This window comes from Corvus cornix, chromosome 1A, assembly GCF_000738735.6.
Source record: "Corvus cornix cornix isolate S_Up_H32 chromosome 1A, ASM73873v5, whole genome shotgun sequence".
NCBI lineage: Eukaryota > Metazoa > Chordata > Aves > Passeriformes > Corvidae > Corvus > Corvus cornix.
In genome coordinates, this window is record NC_047057.1 from 5090552 (window position 1) to 5114179 (window position 23628).

The 23628-nt window shown below is 39.1% G+C and overlaps 1 protein-coding gene across 8 annotated transcripts in view; it reads left to right on the forward strand.

Annotated features, from left to right (window-relative positions):
- CELF2 (CUGBP Elav-like family member 2) overlaps nt 1–23628 on the forward strand; it is a 550097-nt gene that overhangs the window by 345673 nt on the left and 180796 nt on the right. Inside the window, exon 1 of one of the 8 annotated variants that reach the window (XM_019290889.2) lies at nt 72–153. The exons of the other annotated variants lie outside the window; for them this stretch is intronic. The gene's annotated coding sequence lies outside the window, so the exon portion shown is untranslated. Of the gene's footprint in view, nt 1–71; nt 154–23628 lie in introns of those variants that run through there. 8 annotated transcript variants of the gene reach the window in all.

The following is a 23628-nucleotide window of genomic DNA, read 5'->3' on the forward strand; positions in this document are numbered from 1 at the left end:
CGTAACGATTAAGCGACAGTTTTTGTATTGCTAAGCCACAAAGGAAGCTCAGATAAAGGTTGTAGGTCAAAAAGAAACCTTGAGGAGCATGCTCGTGAAGTGAGGCACTTCAAGAAAAGCTGCAGCTGTCACTTCCACATCTGAGGGGCTGAGGTATTTCAACCATTTTCTTATTCTATCTTGTCTTAAAGATTCATTACCAGAATAATGTGAAATTATCTGGTGTTCTCTGGGGCATAAGTTCTTCTATTTTTATTTTTTCCCTCAGTAAGTGTGGTAGGAGCAGTCTATGCTCTGTCATGTCCAGTTCCTCTCAGATGGAGCCGCTTCGGTGCTGACTGACACACGTTGTGAGGAGGACAGGGGGACATTTTGTACAGGGAGGTTGTGGGCTCTTCAAAACATATTTGGGGCACAGCACCACGGTTCCTGAGGCTTTCTCTGTTAGTAGATGCATCCCGTGGGGGCTTTATGTGCATTTAAAGAGCAGGTTACTTGCTGCCTCCTTCTCTGTCTCTTCCATGAGCTGGGTCTGTGGTTAACTCTGTGCTGACGCAGTGGTGATCATCTCTTGGGGAGGGTGAAGATTAATCAAAATGTCAAGAAGCTGGCTGTCAGATGTCCAGCAGAAGGTTTCCTGAGAGCCTTTTTGTGAGTTTCTTAGGGATTTGGGGTTTTTTTTTAATTTACGTTGTATAAGAAATAATAAGGAAGTGACAACCTCCACAGCAGTAAAAAGGCATTTAATTTATTCTTTCACATTGTACATTTTGCAGGTTTTTTGTTTGGTTTTTTGTGTTTTGTTTTTTTTTTTATGATGCATATACATTGTTTGGCTTTGAGTGAATAAATCGCTGGAAATGCTGGAGAGAGGAGCAGCAGAGAAACTTTTATATTTTGCACGAGTTTTTTGGTTCAGACAGACCACTTGGGCTCGAAGCTGAGGCTGAAATTGCACAGGGCCCAATTAGTGCCTGTTACCTTTGCTGTTTGCTCTTGATCGGTTGCAGAGGCAGAGGTTTAATTAAGCAGAAATGGGGATGTGGAGTTAATGTTCATTATAACTAAAATCGAAACAGCTGTTTACCTTGCTGAAGCCTTGTGTGTTAATGTCCATAAATCTCACCTCGAGGAGAGCTCGGAGGAGCCAGCCCCTGTACAGGCCTTTCCAGATACTGTGTGATATCATTTTACATACTCATTTTCTCAACATTTCCTAATCATATTAATTAACACATTAGGGTATAATTCTTATTGTCTGCAGAAATTACTTCAATTAAAACTATTAACATATTATCATGATTGTTATAGTATTTTCAATTTGTTTTGTTACTACTCAACAACTACTCCAGCAAACCCAAATGTTTGAAATCAGCATAAAATTGTTGTGGCTGTGCTTTTCCTCCTAACTGTCACATCAGGTCTCGCTGTAAACTTCCTGAATAAGCTCTGTTTCTGTGCTGGGTTTTCCTCTGTGGAAAAAAAAAAAATATGTGAGAGGCCATGACTCTCCTACAAGTTGAGGCTAGAAAGATTTTGTCTTGATTAGGCTCTGCAATGCCTAACAGGAGTGTGATCACTGTGCAAGTACATATGGAAAGAGTAAATAATTACAGTGGAGCACAAGACAGTAATGGATAGAAACTGGTCACATTCATGTTAAAAAATTAGTAGGTTTTTTGCTTTTTTCTTTTCTTGGTCAGAACTGTGAGTTTCTAGTCTGGCTGTCTTTGAAGAAGAATGAAGGCAAGAGGCTAGCTTTAATATTGAACATTTTTGGACTCAAAATCTTCTTACAGTCAAGTGAAATGTGCTCCCTGTGTAAGAGGCCAAAACTTGTTGTTAGTGTAATTGAAATCTTAATGGTCTTATCAAAGATGATTATTATTATTATTATTAATCCAGATCTACTTATTAAGAGAAAAGAAAGAACACTGTTATGGGGGAGGAAAGCTTCAATAATACATTTGAAATGAATATAGACACATTTCTGAGTGTCTACTCCTATCCAAAGTGTTTTGCTCACCCTTACTCAATGAGCTTTAATTTCTGGAGCTGGGAAGTGGATAGGGCAAGTAGGCAGATACCAAGGGCTTCACTGGGAGAGGTACCTTGATAGTGGGGGTTTCTTTTTCCTCTTTGCCATGATGAGCATGATGTTGATGGTTTCCTAATACCCATTCTGAGTTCTACTTCTGGCCATTTTAATGGGGTTTTTTATGTTTCCTAACATTCTTTTATACCTTACTCTTTCTCCCTTGGATTGCAATATGTGTTGTCTTACATATGTTGGATGCTTTTTCTGTCTTACCCTAAAACCACAGATTCTCATTTTGTTAGGCAGCTCCAGGTGAATTTTTGTAGCCCTGGGGTCTTGAATGTCAGTCTGTGCCCTGTCTGATACCTGCTCGTGCCTCCACTCCTCTGCACTGTACCTTGTGTTGCTTTTTCCGAGTTCTCCGTTATGATACCAGGTCTGTGTTCCTCTGCACTTTGTTGTTACCTGTTGGGATCATAAATATTTCATCCTGTGCAGAGTAACTGCGAGTTACTACATAAACCACATCATTATACGAAGACAAGCAAAAGCAAAATATACTGGGCAATAGCCACCTGACCATTAAGGAAATTGCTGCCACAGCTAAAGCAGCTAAAATGAAGCTCCAGGTTGGGCAATACAAGTGTAGGCAAACCTGACATGCGTGGGGCTGGGGGTGTGCAGGCTCAGCACAAAGTCTGTGTCCTATTACTGGCATCACTGGGCTACAGGACATGAATGAGATCACTATTTGGGTTTACCCTTATTGGCTGGGTGACACAGGATGTCCTTTCTGGTGCTAGGTTTGTAGAAACACGTTAAACTGTTGGAATAGAAAGGGAGTGCTTTTTCTTTACAGAGCAGGTGCATACTGGTATAGTATTAGCAGGCAAGTTGAACAGAATACAAGAAATTTTATCTAACTGAGGTAGATAATTGCTATCATTATTCTAAGCCATATGTATTCTATTCATCTTCATGATATTGCTGTGACAAAGCTGTTATCCTCTTTTACAGATAGAGAGTATTTATCTACAGTTGCCCTAGGATGCCTCTATAGTCAATGGAAAGACATTTCTACCTCCATTTTAGTCCACCTGAAGTCTGAATTGCCCTCTAAAATGATTATTTCTCTTCACGGGCTAAACAGGAAATCCCACACACATAAATTTAATAAATCTGAGCCAAAGAGATTAGAGATTTGTCTGCAGCAGATGAGTTTCAGAGCCTGTGCTTTCACAGCTGTTACTAGTAACTAGCTTAGCTTAAATTTATTTCATATATGGAATATATAGGTGACTGCTATAGTTTAGATTGTACCATTGTTATACACCAAATTAGACATGTCCAAATGGCTGTGTGGAATTCTATTTTCATATTTCGGATGAGAAGATAATGCCCTGATCAGGTCTCGTCTATCTAATGTGCTCAGTGGCACTACTCAATTCTTTTCAGTTTGGCTACCACTCCAAACTGTTAAACCATCTGCTGATAGCAGCCGAAAAGATGACAATATAATAAATTACTAGAAAAAGTAAAGATGCCTAACATCTGCTCTCCACCAAGCTCGAGCATCTTCCCTGAATTGATGTTCTGTCATCTCTTGACACAGTAAGAGAAGATGCCTGCTCTGAAACTGTTGCAAATTCAAATCATTTGCAGCTGGACCTACATTCCAGGCATCTATCCTAGGCCTAAATAGGGAATAACAATAGAGAAGGGAGAAGACAAAGGCAGGAGAACAAATAGCTTCTCAAAATACCTTAAGAAGTTCCTGGCCCAGGTAAAGGCCTTCGTCTACTCATTATTCATTATGATTAATGAAGAAATACCTAATGATGGCAAGCAGAATTTTGCAAGACAGAAATAGAAACTGCTGCCTCTTCAGAACCACATGACTGTCTGTCGTGGAACTACATTCTGCATAATATTTTAATCAAGTAATAGTTTGCTTAGTAGCAATGGACCACATTGGTTAGTGCAAACAGAATGCAAATGTGTTCTAGATAAGATTATGTAGCTCTGAAGGTGCTGGTAGGCAGACACTGTTGAGAAAATATACACAAAATATTTACTTAAAACGTTCCTGGAGTCTCCTTTGGTGTTATTAGTCTGTCATGAAAATCTGCAAACACATACTTACCAGAAACTCACTGCAAAACATTAGGCAGTTACTGAAGTCAAATATAGAGGGTGGGTGCCATAGCAGAGCACAGTTAATGGCTGAGCTGTGACTTAACTTACATCCAAGTGCAAACATAATTAGGAAAAAGTCCTGAACCAAATATAGGAGGTGTAACCTGCCTGGAATGCAAAGAGGAGCCTGGATCCCATCCTACTGCTTCAGTCTCCTGAAGTAGAACTGGAGGAAACAGGAGTCCAGAGCTGAATCCAAGTTAAAAGGTGTAAAACAAACTAGTGCCACATTGTTCTGCTTATTATTGTGTACAAACTTACACAAAATTAACTGATCTAAGAGGAAAGACTGATGGACTGGAAATTTGGTGTGCATTAATTTGGGAGATTTGCCTTACATTAACTAAACCCAAGTTGTTTTCTAGTTTCCTTTTCTAAGTTTTTTCAAGTCTAAAAAGCATCCTCGTAAGACATGATTTCTCTAAGCATAATAATTGATTTCTTCTCTGTTCCTAGTTTCTCTCACATACACAGCCCTACGAGCTGCTTACACAGTGAACAGGTGAAGGAGGGGCACTCCTTCAGCACAGATACCTCCATAGTAATCTCCTGTGTTTTTATGCTCAGTGAAATTCCACTGGATCTAAATTCACCTTAAGCAGAAGGATTGTCCTTGTAAATAAACATGAAATCATATAATGTAGTTATAATTCATAAAAGAATACCAACATAAAGAGTATAAATACCTAAATACTCCAGTAGCCTTTACTATATAGTAAAGCAACTGGATTTGGTCCTGGAGAGTATATTCCACACTGTATTCCCATGAGTCCTGCTCTGCCACAGATCTGTCATCCATCCATCCATGAAAATCTATTCCTTCAGGTCTAGATTAGAAAATGCTTCCCCCTGTTTTTTCCTCATAACAGTAGTGTTCATCACTCACTCTGCTGCTTCTCCTTACCTCCTCCTGTCTCCTGGTTAGACCTTGGGGCTGCTGGCTGATGTTCCATAGAACCAGCAAGTTTTTCCTGAGCTAGACCCAGTAGAAGCAGTAGTGAGGTTCTATTTTAGCTTGTGTGATTTGGCAAGCACTGGCTATGATGTGATAATAAGCGAAATAAGGAGCCAGCAGGCTGGGCTGGCAGCAGGAGCAGGGAGCATCATGGTGATGGTTAATATGAGATTCTTGCCATCAGTGCACCTGGATGGGTCTAGGAACAGACACTCAGGTTTATGTCATACCGCACCAGCCTGGAGAAGTCTTGAGGGGTTGCTCAGATGAGCTGGTTTGGTTTGTACACACCAGTGCTGTTTGGAAAAGGTGGGAGAGTATAAATCTGTGTGCATGTGTGTGTCCCTGACTGACATATTTAACCTAGTGCTGAATTAAACCTGTAGCTGTCACTGTCTCATCCCAGCGTGGTGACCAGCTGTGCCTGACTGATAGAACAGGCTGTTTTCCCTTTTAGGGGTATTATTTATAGCGTTATCTTTCAGAGTGAGGTGTGAGACTGGTGCATTTGGCTGGATAGCAATGCCAGTATGCTTGTCTGCTACAGGGTAGAGGCGATGTTTCTAATCAAGCTGAGGCTGAATGGACTTTCCAAGAGGAACAAGGTGAGATTTCTAAACAATTTAAAGGATTTGGTTCAGAACAGGCATTAATCAGTCATTAAAAAGCAATTGCAAATAACCATTACTTTCTGTCCATCTCTAGTGTTTCTCAAGCATGTCCCTGAAAGCTCGACAGCATTCTACAGCTTTAGCAGTAATTTGAATGCAACAAATCGTACCTGCGAAGCACAGATGTTGAAAGCTGAAAAATCTGAAGGTGCCGTATGTTTCCTGTAATTGAAAGCAGGTGCCCTGAAGGAATCAGAGATTCTGTTTCACTTTATGAAGTATCTAGTTGGCAGAGCAGGCAAAAAATACCTGCTAAAACTTCATTCACTAGGACTGGATAAAACAGATTAAAGCTGTTGTTTTACGACACCTCTTGGGCTCCAACAAGGGATCAAGATCTTGTTGTATTAGGCAGCACAGACAAAATGAATTAAGTCATGGGGTTTGGGGTAGTAAATAAATAGAACTACATGTATTTAAAGGATGGGATGAGGGGAAGTACCATGATACACAGACCTCTTGGAGTGATTCCAGAGGCGGACTACTAAGATGATTAGAAGAGTGGAACATCTCTCTATGAGGAAGGGCTGAGAGAGTTGGGGCGTTTTCATCCTAGAGAAGAGAAGGCTCTGGGGAGACCTTATTGAACCTTCTACTTCCTAAAGGGGGCCTGGAGAGAGCTGGGGAGGGACTTTTGACAGGAACATGCAGTGATAAGAAAAAAGGAAATGGTTTTAAGCTCAAAGAGGACAGGTTTAGGTTAGATATTAGGAAGAATTTTTTTTCCGTAAGGGCAGTGAGACATAGGAACAGGTTACTCAGTGAAGTTGTGGATGCCCCATCCTGGAAGTGTTCAAGGCCAGGTTAGACCAGGCGTGGAGCAACCTGGTCTCGTGAAAGGTGTCCCTGCCCATGGCAGGGGGTTTGGAACAAGATGATTTTTAAGGTTCCTTCCAGCCCAAACCGTTCTGTGATTCTATTATATGATAACCCTTCCTTGTGCAGCACTGAAACCAGACCCAGCATCTCCATCACTTTGGGTCTATTCTGCTCTGGGGTGGATACTGCATCCCAGGTCTGCATCTCCCAGTGGCCCCACACCCTAACCCCTAATGGTTAGACACTCTAACCATTGCTTCAGTGAATGCTCAGTATGGTAGGCTGCCAATCTATCTTTTGCCTCAGTTGTTGTTTATAAAGAATCCAGCCCTAAAAATTAATAAAAGCTATGAAAATCTGTGGTTTGAAGGATTACTTTTTGGGAACCAACCTGTAAGGTGAAGCCTCCAGGATAATGAACAGGAGAGAAGTGCCTGGTGAGTTGTAGCTGCAGCTCCACCTGCAGAGTTCGCAATCCTTTAGAGAGGACTTTTTTTGTGTGTCTGTGCCTCAATTTACTTACAGGAAGTGGTAAAAGCCCCAAGGGTCCTCTGAGAATTATTTTGTTGTTGTTTGTGGGGGGGTTTTGCATGGCTTGTGGTACTTTTAAGACCGTGTAAGATCCCAATGTTATATATGCCATAAGATTTAGCAGAATTGTATTCAAGATGAACACAGTCTGTGGCCATAGGTAGTATTTGATACTTAAAGGCAGAAAAACAAAATAACAGAAAAGCACCCCAAATCATCCAAATTTACTGATGCTTCCAGTCAGTTTTGTAGTGCTGCAAGCTGGGGCTACATCCCCTTCTGTTCTGTGTTTCTATACTTGCTATAGCAAGTATAGAAAGATGAAACAACTTTGATCAAAACATTTCTCATCTCTTTTTCTAATGAAACAGATAGTGCCTGCCACAGCATCATTGTACAGTTATTTCATCTCTCTCAAAATACTTTTCTTAAGTTCTGAAAGTGCTGACTGACCTGTGTGCACCAGGCTCAAAGCTCTTGCTCCCATTTACAGGCTCTGCAGCACTTTCACTATATTCTTTTTCTTTGGATTGCCCACAGCTTTTTTTACCTCTGTCAGTTCTAGGCAGACATTTTCTAAGACTTTTTCTTCTTTATTCCATCAAACTACCTGAAAGAAGGAAAAAAATGTTCTTTCTTAACAATGTGACAGAGAACATAGGTTTGGCTGAGAAAATCGTGAATTATGTTTACCACCTTTTTCTAATGGCCAAGAATAGATGGGAAAACTTGGGGGGAAAAAAGTGGAAGAAAAGGCCAGATATTTAATATATATTAGTCAGTTTTTCATTCTTTTTGACAATCTTATTTAACTGACTTAATATTGGATCTTAATTCCAGCCAAAATTTTAGAAACTAGGAATTTAATGACCACATCATTTCTCTCTGTTGCTTCCTATACATGAAAGGTCAATGTCAGTCAGACTGTACCATTTGGCATGAAGATGAATATAGAAGCTAAAGAGGATTTAAAAAATACATGATCTGGCATTTGAAACTGAAGTCTGGGAGTTGAATCCTGCTTTTATTCCTTTATCTGCTGGTGACCTAGCACTTCTTCTCTGATGGGGTGTGTTTACAGATTTAATAGGTTTTTTTGTCCTACTGCACGGCAGTGGGGAAAGTCCTGCAGGGGCTAAGTCACATTTTTAGGTAGGTTAAAGAAGTGTCTGGTTGATGCTACCACTCTCCCTGGAGGCATTTCTGTGCAGAAGGTATGTAAAACGGGGTTAATACTCTCCACACCTCACAGAACCTGAAAGAGAAGTCCATTTACCTAAAAATCTTTGGCAGGGATGTCTGGTCCCCTTGTTTCTTGTTATTGACTGTAGAAAGAAGGGAAAGTGTCTGGTTTTCTAATGTGGCATTTACTGAGGCTTCTGTAGTGCGGTGAAACCCATCTGAGCATTAGCGCCTTAATTTTCCCATCTGTGAAACATAGGTTATGTCTTGCAGTGGAATCGTGATCCTTGCTGCTTCTGTGCTCAGGATGCCTGGAGAAAGAAGGCAAAGTTAAAAGATTAGGTGGTATATTCTGATCAGGGTGGTGTTTGCTCTGAAAACTGCAATACACATCCTGAAAGTATAGCACAGGTGTGGACATACACAGAATGGAAAGGATAGCACTGAAAAATAAATTAGCATTAGATGGCTTATAAGCCTTATTTCTTTGTGCAGTAGTGCTTTTAGGTGGTGTCATTAGGTATCTCAGGAAAGGAGTTGAATATTTCCAGTCAGTCTTGGAAATAGCCATTTTAATGTGCACAGCAAAGGTGGAGGGACCTGTGTTTATGATTTGAATACTTGCAAGCAGTCAGGGCTGTGTGCACAGTCCCTCTGCATCTGCTGGCTTGCTATTCTTTATCTTTAGTTGCTCACTTTTGCTAATTGCATCAACTTCTCAATTGAAAAATACACATATATTAAATACGGCTTTATTATGCATTGTTAAAGAGTCAGAGACAGCAGTCAGCCAGCCTGCAGAGATGTTGTTACAAACATTATAACAAATGTTATAAAATTTCTGAATTTCCAAGCTTTTTTATGAAATGAAGCCTGGCTGAATAAGCCATGTCTTCTTGTCATCGATTTGTCTATCTCTGGAATCACACAAAGCTCCCTTCTGGCATATTTGAGCCTTCTGCACTTCCAGTGCCACATGGTTCATGTTTTCCATGGTCAGTCTTGCCAGCTGTGTGGCCCCATCATGGGGTTTGAATTGTAGTGAAAGTGTTGACATAGTTAAAATGATTGAGAGTAACACGGTGATTAGATTTTGGGAATAGTTTGAGGATATAAAAAAAAATTACTTTTTTTACTCTGACTTATGTAGATTGGAGATGATTCGTAAGTTTGAGCTATTTAGCGATGGCCCTTGGACTTTTAAGCACATCAGAGTAAAGATACTCTGGTGGTGTCTGACCGGCTTATCTGGGTTTTAAGGTGTTTAAAACGTGGAGTTGAACCTTGGAATCAAACTGGCCGACAGCTACAAGTTAAAAGCTATTATCTCAGGCTGCTTATAATTTACTTTCTGTCTTGCAAGTCATTTGAATGGGAAGAGGTTCCAAAGTACACATTTAGCATTCACTCGTGGGGCTTTCCTTTCTCTGTCTGCAGTAACTTCTCCTATGGAAGCAGAACTAAAGGGTCTGCAAAAATTTGACCTCATTGGTGCTCACAGATGCTACTGTGAATGTGAAATTACTCTAACTGCGCTTCCTTGGGGGCTGCTACAATATTTCTGTGGCTTCAACTACTGTGATGTGATGTTTGGGATGACTCCTACTTTTATAACTGCATATTTAATTGCATATCTTAAAGAGTGGAGGGTGCTACTGTGGAAGAACTTTTCCCTTCAAATGTATGTTAGCTTGTTTTAGTTTTCTCTTTTATGGTTTTGTCATGCATATGTAATATCAGCTCTTCCAGAATAACTTTACCATATTTAAAGTGTGAGCTGAGTTTGCAATTTGATGTAACCTACATTGAGGCCTCTCCTCTGTTTCTAGGTACAGGGAAATTTTGTATCTTCTTAGGGTGCCTAGGTTATCAGGCACTATAAAATATCCATCACTCATTCCTGCATCTGGTATGGCATTTTCAGACAAAAAAAAATCTCAATTCCTAATTGCTGCAAATCACCATTTGTAGTAAAGTGGGACAGGTTTTTTTGAATTAAATCTAAGATGTTCTGATGACCTTTAGCCTCTTAAAGACAACTGCTCTTTGCTAGTAGTGTATAATTTATTAAAATCAAAAAACTTTGATACTTCCTATCCTGTCACATAAGACCTGGCTGCTGCTGAGGTGCATGAGATAAGGTTGTGCTGCCCCTGGAAGAAGAATTCACTTGTTTCATACTCTCTGATATTTCGGTTTCATCCCCTCATGATCTGATGGCTTTCTGTTGTCACTTCTCATTTTCATAAGGCATTGCTCCTGCTGTTGGTAGTAGTTGGATCACGTGGTAGCTGAGGTTTGAAGGTCACTCAGGAGATCTCCAGTCCAGCCTCCTGCTCAGAGCTTGGTCAGCTGTGAAATCAGACCATGTTTCCAGCCTCTGATATGGCTGTGTCTTGAAAACCTCCCAAGATGGAGACTGCGCAGTGTTTCTGGGCAGCCTGTTCCAATGGGTGACTGTCCTCATGGGGAAAATATCTTTCCTTCTGTCCAGTAAGATACTCTCCTTTTAAACTTGTATATGTTGCTTTTTGTCTTCCTGTTGTGCCATGCAAGTGACCTGGTCTTGTTCAGCCTGGAGAGGAGAAGGCTTCAGAGGAACCTCCATGTACTTATGGGATGATATGGAGAAGATAGGGACAAGATCTTAAATTGGTAGATATTCCCATAACAATTTATCAGTGAAGGTTGGTCTGGAGTTGTTCACACTTTGAGAAGTCTTTAAAAGAAGATGCTTTAAAGAGAAACGATCTCGTTTCTGCCAGTTGGCAATGAGTGTGAATTTTAGGAATGATTCTGTCCCTTCTCATCTTTGACTCAGGAATCCTATCTGCACTGCATGATATCTTGCCTGGCTCATGACAAAATCTGCCTGCCACTGTCTTAGTCCTTTGGGCATCCACAGTCCACTGGCAGCCTGCTAATAGATGCAGTTCTGCTCCAGGATTTCTAAACAGATAGAACAGGTTTTCCCCTAACGCTGAGTACACAAAAGTAGGAATGGTTGTCTCCATTTTTCCATATACCTGAATTTTCTCTGCAAGACCTGTCTCATGTTAACTTACTGCCTGAAGTTATACAAATTACTGCTGCAAATGGTTAACACTTAAGGAGATGGGGAAATTGCTGTTCAGACAGTACCTATCAGTCTGGGGAGCAAGTACACAAAAATTTGTTTCATTGTGAGGCAGAGTAGCACCCAAAGGCAAAGAACTGCATTGGTGTTCCTGAGCTGTTTAATAACATGGGGTTTGTTTGTTTGCATTTTGTTTTTGTTTCTTGTTTGTTTTTAATCTGCCAATAAATGCACATCTATTTGAGCTAATTTTTTTAAAAAATCATTTGGGACTATGCTGTTATTTCCTTGTTGTATATCACTAGGCTTTTGCATTTTTTTCATAATATTAAAAGAGAAATGAAAGCAGATTAAAAATCAGGGCTGACTCTCTAATTTGCATTTCTAAATCTTACATGACCCTGTTCCCCTAGCATGGCAAATTACTTAGGTACCAACTTCAGACCTAAATTAAACAAACCCTTGCTGTATTTTGCTTCTGATCCAAATTAAAACTAGTCCTTGTAGATATTTAATGAAAAGAATATTCCAGTCCTTTTAAAGGACTTGCTACATTTCTCATTTTTAGGTGTTTGTTTCTACTGCTAATGCCTCTTGTGCTGCATCCAAAGCACCCCTGCAGGTTTCACAAAAGCGTAACAACCTCTTCACCAAAAACATTTGTCTTCTGAATCTGGAGGGTTGTGAAAGTAAGGAGTAGGGAGCACAGAAAGAGAAGGATTTGAGATTTTATGGCAAATTATTTTCCAAGGGACAGACAGAGGGCTTCTCTTCCTGGAGCAATGCTTAGTAGCTAGACTATGATGCATTTTAACTTAAGATATGACTAAAAAAGAGGATTAAATCTTTTTTTAACAGCTACTTAAATTGCAGCACTAGCTGTGTAAAAGTATGTGAACAGCTTTACAGTGCCAAAATGAATGTTGACCTAGCCTAGTAGCCTGATTCCACAAAACCTAGAGAAAATGTGTAAGTGAAAATAAACAAAACAATAATAGTGAGTGTTCAAAGATTTTATTCTTTTGTCTTGTAGCCTTTCCCAGATGTTTTCAAATTGTAACATGGTGACTTCCAAACCTGAAGTTGCATCTACATGTTTGTTTTAAATAGATTTTTTTGAATTTCTTTTCCACCAGGAAGAATTTGGCAGGTCTTTTTAGGTCCTCATGTACTGGGCTATTTTGAGAGAGAACTAGATATATTTTCATGATATCACTGTTTGCTGCTACATTATTATACCCTCCTGTACATTAATAGTGCTGAGTTATTAGCATCATCCCACACATTCTGTGTTGATGCCAGCAGGGTGAATAAGAAAAACATCTGCCTGGGAGGTAGAAACGTGTTTTTGTATATGAATGCATAAACATGAAAATTCTGCACCTTCTGATTTGAACTCACACCAGAGAGCACAGGAGAGACCTGTGAATTTCTGCAGTTGGGAACTGGCCCTTGTGCAAATCCTGTGGGAGGAGGCTGGAAGGGATAAGGTGTCTGTCCACATCAGTGTTAATGAAGAAGAAAACTGGCAGAGCGACTGCTTCCGCTGGGAGTAAAGCTATGGATGTTGTGACACCGGGATACACATGCTGTTATTTCCTCAGCATTCATGAACTACTTTGTCATTCATTTAAGTCTGTGTTGCATTGCTTGAACTTAAATGCAGTGCTGGGAATATTTAAGGTAATGTTGATCCTTCCCATTTATTGTATTTTCCCCAGTGGCCTTTTTATTTTTTTTTTTTAAATATTGTAATTTTGTCCATTCAGGATGGATGGGGTCTGTTAAGCGTGGCAACTCCTGATGGCTGTGCAGCTCCATGGCATTGATGAGGAGATACAGTACAGGAAAAAGACTGTTTAAAATAAATGAGGAGCAGTTCTTGAGCTTTTTTATATTCAGAGAAGTGCATCTACTTAAATTTCCCAGAACACACTGAGCTTTTACTAAATATCTTAATAGGCTCAGGGGTCACAGTGATCCTCCTGTTGATACTATGGAGTTTTCTGGCAGCTGACACCTCCACGGAAAAACAGGAATGTCAGCAGATGAAAGCAGCATTAACATCCTGACAGATGCATGTTATAATGGCGAGCTCACATGCCCCTTAAGAAAGTTATTTTCTGCCACAATAACTTGAGTTTGATAAGTCTTGTCTTGAAAGGTACCTAAATCAGGTCTTCCACATTTGTCTGCAGAGCCTTTCAGGAAAAGCCCAGGTCTCTGTCACTCAGTTTTGCCCAAAGTTTGCATTATTAAGAGCAAGATGGAAACAGAATTCCCTTTCCTCTTTAATTCCCTCCCACTATCTTTTTAGGCATTTAAAAATAATGCATTTTATACCATAATAGAAAGTTAATCAGAAACCTGGCAGATAAGAAATCCTACAGCCAGTGAAGATGCTGTACAAACAGCAGAGCTGTGAGTATTTAGCAACATCACAGTATCCTTGTTTCACATTTGCAATTAATACACGTCTGTGTTTGCATTTGTTATAGGACTCTTGACAGCACCAACATAACAAGAAAAACGAACGACCTGAGTAATAAATCTCTGGAGGCATTCAGCAAGTGCCATAGGGCTCATTAATCTTGATTATTCCCCATAATAGATAACTTCACAAATCATCTATTCTCCCCAATCATGCACATAAGGATAATGTATATGTAATTGCCTCCCGTACTGTAAAACCCCAAATAGAATTTCATTTTTTAAATATAAGTCTTGACAAATGCAAGACAAATATTTATAGAAAAGGATGGGTGTGAATAACAATGAACTGGACTGAAACAAGTTGGGCAGTGACTGTTGTAAAGAGATGGGGTTTGGGTTTGTTGGTTTGTGGGGGGTTTACCCTTTACTTTATGATGTCTCTATTTGAATCGAGAAAGTCATTTATTTATAGCCTGAAGTAGATGGGATTTTCTTCTTGAGAGTTTTGGCCTGAGACATAAAGCAGTCTGCAGCTGCAGCCTTCATGCATGCTCCTTAAGGAATGTAGACAGGGGAAAAATAGGAGCAGCTAAGAAATACCCTGAATTCCAAACAATTTAATATTTATAATTTATACTACTGATGCCTTCTTTTTCTTGTATCTTCCCAAAGCCTTCCTTTGAAACCAGAGTTATCAAAGAAAACCCTAGTTCTGATTTGACATGGTCTTCACCTGTTTATCAACTTTTCTCAACTACAACTTAAATATGCCAGCATAAGAATCTGTGAAAATCATCGTATTTACAGTAAGACTGTATATGATCCTTTCAGTAAGAATAGCAGAGGTGCTCTAATACTCAGAGTTGCAGGCTGTGCTTCAGCTCAAAAATACCATGATTACCTTAAAATTGATTGTTCAAACAACAGCAAATATAGGAGACATAGTAAGTTTTTTTAAAAATACACAAAATATTACGGTTTAAATGCAATCAGTTTTAAAGGATAAAGGATAAAATACAGGAGAAGCAAGTGGAGGGAGGAGGAAAATAAGATTTTTTTTTTTTTTCCCAGAAGTGGGCCAGTACTTTTTATATCTTTGTAATTGTAGTGACCTTAACCTGATGCTTAAGAGTGAGTTCTGCTGGTTGAATTTTCAGAAGTGTAAAGCTCTATTCACAGCTGAGCCTTCCTCTTATATAGTATAAAGCGTAAGATTTGATTGCCCTCATCTTTGCCCACATACCCATTTGGCCACCTTTCTTCTCCCTGCTTCCCTCCCTCCATGTGTCCAAATGTTCTCAAAACCCCAGGATTTTGTTCTGTGACCTGGGGCACCAAAATAGCAGTTTTGTGTGAGTGGAAAGGATTTTTCAGAGTAACAACTGAACAGCTTTAGGGTGTGTTTCTTCTTCTTGTTCACTGTCCCTCCTCCACCCTTTGTACCAAGCATTCGGGATTCCTTTCCTTAAAATTTATTAGAAGAGAACATATGCATCATCTTTCAGAACTGAAAAAAGAAAAACTTGAAATTTGGATCTATTTCTTTTTTCAAGATCTGCTGTGCTTGTTATTTGAGCAATTCTCTTTCTGTAATTTTTTTGCATGTGAATGCATAATACCCATCTGTAAAGTATCACAGTCTTTTAATAGCCTACACTGCGTGTTGTGTCCCTGTTCCTAAATACATACGTGTTAATCATATCCACAGGCAAAATACCTTCTGGCAAAGAGGTGAAGAATGGGTGTTGCCTCTAAGAAGTTTTAGAAAGTGGAGGAAAAAAAAAATGTTCACAATCATCTAAGTTCAAGTAGACAAAGGATCCTGTATGTTTGACTTTTGTGTTTAGACCTTTCTTCAGACTTCTGCAAAGAACTTTCTAAGACAATGTCAAAGAGAAGTGCATTTTGGCTTAAGTTTTTTCTTTTATATCAGCACAGTCTTGTTGTTTGAAATACAGTTTTGAATCAGGATAAATGGGTTGTATTCTTAACTGTCTGAGAAAAATTCAAATAACTCCCTTAATCTCTCTTGGCCTCGGTTTCTGCCTGTATAAAACTATACTTATAATGCTCCACCATCTTTATAAAATGTTCCACAGTCTTCTGATGAAAGAAATTATTTTAAGTTCAAAGTGTTACTCTTAGTGAAAGAATGATCTTGTTTATTCTTGAAAAAACACTTTATATAAACATCAAAGAGCTGTTTGTACCAAGTGTTTAATATGCCATAAGGTGCTCGTGTGTCTCAATTAGGAATATTTTCTCATTCATTTCTCCAGGAAAAGGAATGTGTTTGGTGATGTGGATGCCATGTGATACAATTCCATCAATGTCAATATGTGCAGCAAACTAAATGCAGTGTTTGACATTGGCCATAATTTCCTATTCTGTATACAAATTAGCATAGCAATGGATGCAGTGATATGGAGCCACTTATAATAGTTCTCCTTCCACTGCCCTGCCTGGCTGATTTCCCCAAAGAGCCAGGAGTCAGTGCTGGAGGCCAGCTGGAGTTTTGCAGTTCAGGTTGTGCTGCTTGCAATCACCTCCAAAAGTGGGAGAGTCTTTGTCTTTTGTTGAAGGAGATCATCAAAATATGGGGATTGTTTCTTTAGAAGTTAATGCAAAAGGCCACTTTTTCAGGTGAGAATTGACACTTGTTGACCACTTGCTTCTTCTGGAGGTATGGAAGAGAACACCAACACGTAAGGACGTCACCACAGTAGAATAGAAGGTGGACTTGATGTAATTTTCCCTTGTCTGGGTTGAAAAGGAATGAACACCACAAGTAACCAGTAACCATGGATAACATAGTTCCTGAAGGACAGCATTTGTGTTGTTTTAACAGTCTCAGTCTGATACTATTGTCTTTTTTCATGAAAAAGCATTAGAAAGCCTTTTCCTTTCTTTTTTATGCAGATATGGTGGTACAAAAGGGGATACTGACCCATTTGGTTTAAACTAGGATTACTGGGTTTAAACTGGCAATGAATAGAGTTAAGCAAGGCCAGAATATGAATATTGGGACATCTTTGCATCTCTTTAACTCATGATGAAGAGGACAGCACTGTATTAAGGCATTTTGAGTTCAAGTACCCAAAGGGTTACAAGGAGAAACTGGTCCCCCTCCAGATCTTGCTAAAATGGGATTATAAATACAACTAAGTTAGTGGCAAGGTTGCTGCTGGAGGGATCATTTCCATCTTTCAAGATAATATCTACTATTGTAGGGAGGCAGCACTTAACAGCCCTTCCAGTGGTATCTCCTTTTACCTGAAAAATCATCTCCATAAGCACTTTGTCAGTGTTCCTGTGCTTTCTTCAGTGGGATTAAGTGACCAAAACCCTGTTGCCAGTGTAAACCGAAAAATACATTAGATGGTTATTTTTAAGTTGTTTGGAAACTTGACAAGTGAAAGCAGCTCTAAATACATCCAGATTCAAAACACGTTACCCTGAGTGTCTGAAATAGAAGTTGTAGTTGTGACAGACTCCCAGTGCTCACATCTCAGGAGCTTAAAAGATGAGAAACACATGTTTAAACTCAGATGCCCAATTTAGAAATAAATTTATACAAGCTCTCAGTCTCTAGACTAGGACCTGTGTTACGAAAAAAAAAGTTTATGTAATGCTATTTCCATTATAAATGGATGCTAATTTTCTCAAAAAGACTCTTAATACTGAGCAAACAAGTAAGTTTAGTACTAAAAACATTCTCCGTGCTTCATTGCCTTGGGTTTACAATATCATTTGCACGTCAAATTATATTTCATCTTATGATTTAGTAATGCCAGAAGAATAGATCTAATTCTCTGTCTCATGATACCCTTAAAGATGGAAGATTGCTTTCCATGGAGTGTAAAACTCAATTTGTAGTCATGTGTATAAAACATGACTTTATGGCAGATTAGCTTGCTGTAGATTTAGTTCTCTCTGACAGTGAACTGAAAAATATTAGCATTTCACTGAACACAATATTAAGGGCAAGAAGAAAGTATTATTGTAATGTAGAAAGTAGAATGAGATTTTTTAAAGTAGAGCAGAGGAAAATGTATTTAGAGATTTGCAAGGAGTTTAGGTAGAGTTGGTTTAACTTTTTTCTCTTCCTTAACCTTTCCCCCCCCTCTCTGTGACTCATTTTGAAAAACAAAAGTAGATTTGCAGTTGTCAGATTGACCTCTCAATGATTTTAAATAAGACAGCAATTATAGAACTGGAAGATGCCTTTGGATCATATGTGCTTCAAGTGACTGTAGTAAAATTTAATTTTTAGATATTTTTAAAGGCTGGTTTTGGTTTGCAACTGTCTTGCTTAGCAGTCAAGTGTGATGTTTGCTTTTTCCAGTGGAAGGAGAGAGTACAACAGAAGAACAGAGTGATCATTTCTGTGCAGTTCATTATTTATAGTGCTGTGAAGATGGTATGATGCTGTGGTGATGGTGTCAGTTTGCTGAAGAAGGTGAAAATCAGCTCCTGGGCATGATGAGGCTGTCCCTTGGAGTGTTGAGTACTTAGAAATGGGTCCCAGCCAAGTAATGTGCCACTAAAACCATCACAGCCATGTGTTGCACTGGGGGTTTTAGTAGAAGAGATGGAAGAAGGAAAGAAATTGAGAAGGAAACCAAGTAGACACTATGATTAAAGGGTGATCAAGAGAGGAATGTTTTATGGAGAGTGCTCAGTGCTGTTCTATATCCTACACTTGAATTTTTGCAGCCTATCTTACATGTATCTGCCAGAGTGAACCAACATGTTTATACAGAGCCTGCTTTTATAATGTGACTGATAATAATGAAATTCTTTATGCCCAACTCAAAGCTAATATATTCAAGATACAAATTATATAGGAGGGCGGAAAAGCACTGCAACAATTTAGCTGCAGTTGTAGAAAGGTTCCCCATGCTTCAGTTTTAACTGAATACTTTGTATTTATTAATTGCATTCATTTTAATTCCACAGTAAGTCAAATAACTTTGTGTGAAAACAGCATAATTAAGCTTTGATATTTCTGCAAAAGTAATAACTGAATTCGATCTGCTTTTAATCTTTCAGGCTCTTCATTTTATCTATCCCTTATTCCTACAGTTATCTCTTTTCTCATTTAGTTCTCTTTGATTAACAGGCAGTTGAGGTCTACCTACTTTCTTGGGTCAGACACAAGCTCTGCTGTCTTTTAAAATACCTTTCAGTGTGATTACAGGTCCTTTGTTTCTGTTGAGGAAAGCATTTAAGATGGTAAATGATGTGCTATATTTTCCCATTCTTTACAGAATATTTTCCACATATTCCAAAGGTTGAAAATTAGGAGTGTGCTTGTTTTTAATTACGCACGCTTATATAAATTAATATTTTTCACTAACTTTCTTTCATTTTTAGCTACAGCTTGTACTGTGTGAGACTCAGTCCTACAAATATGCATGTGATTAATTTTTCTCACCAGAACTGATTTTGTTGCCATTGCTTTTTGCAATCTCCAGAGGACCTGCTTTGCAACATATACAACATACAGCAGCATGCACACATGGGACAAAGCGTGGTGTACAGTCAGAATAGGGTCTTAGGGATGTGGACTGGTTTGTAACTGGTTTGTACTGGCTGAGTTCCCCCACAGAAACCAGCTGTGGTAGTGGGGCCTCAGATGAACGAAATGAGTTGCACTAAGTTGGAGGGCAAGACAGCAGGGGGACACGACTCCTGTTTCCACAGCTGACCTGCTATGATGCTTATTTTACACGTTATCACAAAACATATTTCTAATCTGTAGGAGATGGACTGTGATGTTCTTTAATCTCATGGTGGTCTTCTTATCTTTGGTGGTAGCACTGGCACGTGGGTTTACTCTCAGTTACAGGCTATCTCCACTGAGAACTTGGTCCTAAAATTTGTCTTTAAAACAGCTTCTTCTTTGCCAAACAGTAACAGGTTTTGTTTACCATTGCAAGGAGGCAGAAGTTAGAGAAGACAGAGGGACCTGTCTACAGTGACTTTCCTCCCTCTGTGTATGTCCCCTGTTCCAGGAAGAAGTCAGGCCTGCACACAGCTTTTCCTCCAGAAAACCTAAAAATCAGAAGTTTGTTGTACAGTTTGGTATTTCACTTGTGCGGTGTTGAGCACATGCCCCACACAACCATCACAAAGGATTGCAATGCTCACATGTGCATCAGGACCTGTGGTCATTGTCTAGCTCCATGACCCAAAGGCATCATCACAGCCTTCAAAAACCAGCCTGCTTGACACCATCTGGTCTGGATGGGGTTTGTTATCTCCTTCCTCATGCCTAGCGCAGTTTCTCCCTTTTCAGCACTGTCTTTTGTCACAATGGTAAAAATGCATTTTGAAAATAAAACAGGGTCAAAAAGATACATTTGCCATAAAAATCCCAAGGATGCCTTAGCCTTGACGGGACCATAGTGATGCCGGTTGCTAACCCTCTCAAGAAAAGCATTTACTGAAATGTCAACAATTATTTTAAGCTGAACAGGCCAGGACAAGTACTGAGGGTTTCCTGTGGTTCAGCTGGCCTACTGACAAGTGCTCAAACTGTAACAGCCAAGCCCACACAAGGGCTGTAAATAGGCAGGTAGCCTTCAAAAAAACATCTTACTCTGTTGCAGTGGCAATATCTGTATATGTCTCAGCTTTCAGACAATCCTCTGTCACCAAATAAGCTGCTCCATGTTTCACAGTTTACACAAAGATACACAGAAAAGATGCCTTCACCTTGTGGCTGTGCAGGAAAAGAATACCAGGGATGGTTTATCTGCCCACCCAAAGCAAGGAAACCACCCTTACCCAAATGCTCCTATTAATAACAGCTTAGATGTTGTTACTGTGTGGTGACTCTTTAGACACTGTCACAGCAGTTTTTATTTTGCACGCGAAGATCAAATTTTTCACGTGTAAATATTTAGAAATAAATGCATGTGTGCATTTTTTGCATTTTTGAAGGGCTGTCAACATGCCTGACAGAAGCACCTTTTGTCTGAACAGTTAATGAAATTTTGGCATTTACTTAAAGCCCTTACAGATCCCTTGAGGTTTTAAAGGTTAGTAGAAATTTCAAGAGGCATTCCAAATACTTTAAATAAAATACACACAGGCTCTAAATAGTTAATGAATGCACATCATTTACCTAAACAGTGTTTTTATAGATCTTTGCAAATATGACATTAATTAGGGAAAGTAACTAAAGCTGAAGTGCCACAGAATGTTAATCCTCAGCATCAGTAATTAGCTGTGGAGGAGAATTTTTAAAAATGTTTCCAGTTTATATCATTTTGTTTTGGAAGAAACACAAATATGTGGGTTGAATTATTAAGAAAACAAATGAGCCTGAAAAAAACAACAAAAAACCCAAACCTCTTAAGGAGTGGATGGGTGTATCTGTGCTGTTGCAATAAACCTTTGCAGGTCCATGGCTTTTCTGGCTCTGGGATGGAAAATAAGCCTGAGGTAAACCTGAGCTATCCCTGTCTTTCTCCATCTCCTCCCATGCCCATACAGGTGTGTGTGTGTCCTGTGCACCAGGTATCCTTGTATTTCCAAATTGCCCTGAGACCAGACAGTGCAGAATGCTACTTGGCAATAATTTGATTGTGTTTTTAACCAACCAGTAAAGGCAACTCTTTGACTCTCTCCCTCCTGCATGCCCTGGTAATCATTTTGTTTATCTGCACAATTTGACTCGCCGCAGCGGGCAGTGGAAGGGCCGCCTGCATTGTTTATCTTCTTGAATTGTTAAATTAAATGACTCAGAAGATTCAGGAAATTAATTTTTGCAGTCTAGATATATGGTGAAAAAAGAAAGCTTTGAAGTGGAGATGTCAGTGTAGCCACTCTGAAATTCATGAATCAGACATCGCAAGACTTTCAGAGGCTTAAAAACTGAGAAATTTTTTAAATAGTTGCATCCTTTTTAGTTGCCGATTGATATCTGAACCTTAACAATTCATATCACTCTGAGCTTTATTCAATGGCTGTTTTATATGAAAATGAAAGCCAAGATACTCATATAAATAAGACTCCAAGAATCAGGGCTTTTAAAATAAAGTGTAGCATTGTTATTAGACTCATATTAAAATTGTGGAAATAGCCAGGGTTACCTACTCTTTTCTCTCTCCTTTTTATTTTTTTTAGGATGATTAATTTAACAGCTACTATCAAAATAGCCATAAACAATTTAATAAACCTAGTAAAACTTCAGATGCTTCTTTATTATGCATTCAAATAGGATTCTCAGCCTCTTGAGTCCTACTCTACACCCTTGAATGCTGCTAAGTAGTGCCATTAAAACAGCAATGCTAGGAGACCATTCTCATTTATGGTGATTGTAAAATAGGGGCAAGACACTGGTTCGGATTCTGTTTGAGAGGTATGTTTCCACAATAAATGCTAAAGAAAATGAAGAATTAAACTATACTCTCTGTGGATATAAAATGGTTCACTTTGACTTGTTGATGTGTGTTAATACTGTCTCTGACTTTTTTTTGTTAAGCTTGAATGTATGATAGCAAATGGTAAAAATGGATCTTCCTACCTAGAAGACAGTCAAAACTGTGGTGAAAGAATAGTTATGTCTTACTGAAATACCAATTATTTTCTACAGGTTGATTTCTTTTAAGATTTAGTGTGTTTCATTAGTTGAGGATGTCCAAGAGGAAAAAGTTAATACAATATTTTTATTGAATGCTTATGAATAAAGGCTTTGAAACTATTTGAAAATAGTTTTTCAAGGGATTTGACAAAACTTCATACTTTGTCTAGATTTTGGAAATTCAGGCCTTAAGCCATTCCATTAGTGAAATATGTTATGCAGGTTCTTACTTATTTTGCCCTCATTTTTGTGGTACATATTTACAGGTAATAACTCAAGCTGGGTGACAGCCCAGTGAAATGTTGTCTTGTGGTGAACAAATGTGAACCTGTGGTTTTCTTCCTAGGTGAAAAATGGTGAAGCTGCGAGCTTTGGTTTCTTGTTTGTTTGAATATACAGATGCACGTGTATCATTCAGAGATACAGTAGGGCCATCTTTGTGTCTGTAAAGATATGTGAGAATTGCACAAAAAGTGTCTTGCAAACTAAATTTGTAAGGAGTCTTTTTTGGGGGCTGTGGGCAGAGACTACTGGTGAAGCGCAAGTGGGCAGTACAGTGCTGCCTCCAAGAAATCAGCTGTGATTCCTTTCTGTCACCTGTAGTGTTGCCCTTACAATTTTCAGGGGAGTTCTGCTTCAGCAATGCAGCTGGAAAGCAGAGTTTGTGATCAGAGAGTACAGCAGAGCCATTGACTTTCGTAATAAAAAAGTCAGGAGTTGGTGAGTTTTTCGTCCATCTGATTGAGAAAGTAGATTTTCAGAGACGGCTGCAGAACAGCATTTGTGCCTCTGATAGACCCCCTCCTTCTCATAAGAAATGTGTTGTTCTGCACAGTGACAAGCTGATTAAGAGCAATTTTTTAGAGAGAAAATAGACTACATTAGATGGAGAAGAGAAAAATATTAGGGGCTCTTCCGTGAACATCCTTATACCAGTGGTTGTGCTCCAGTAATTAAATTCTGACAAACAGATGAACAAACAATCTCCAGGGGTAATGAGGCTCAGTCAATGAACCACAAGTGTTCACAAGTGCTAACAATAAGAGAAAATACAATTGAAACCCGTGCATATGTGTTACTCAAAAAGCAAGTTAAGAACTAATTAAAGGGATTTCTGTTTTGCTCTGAATGCTT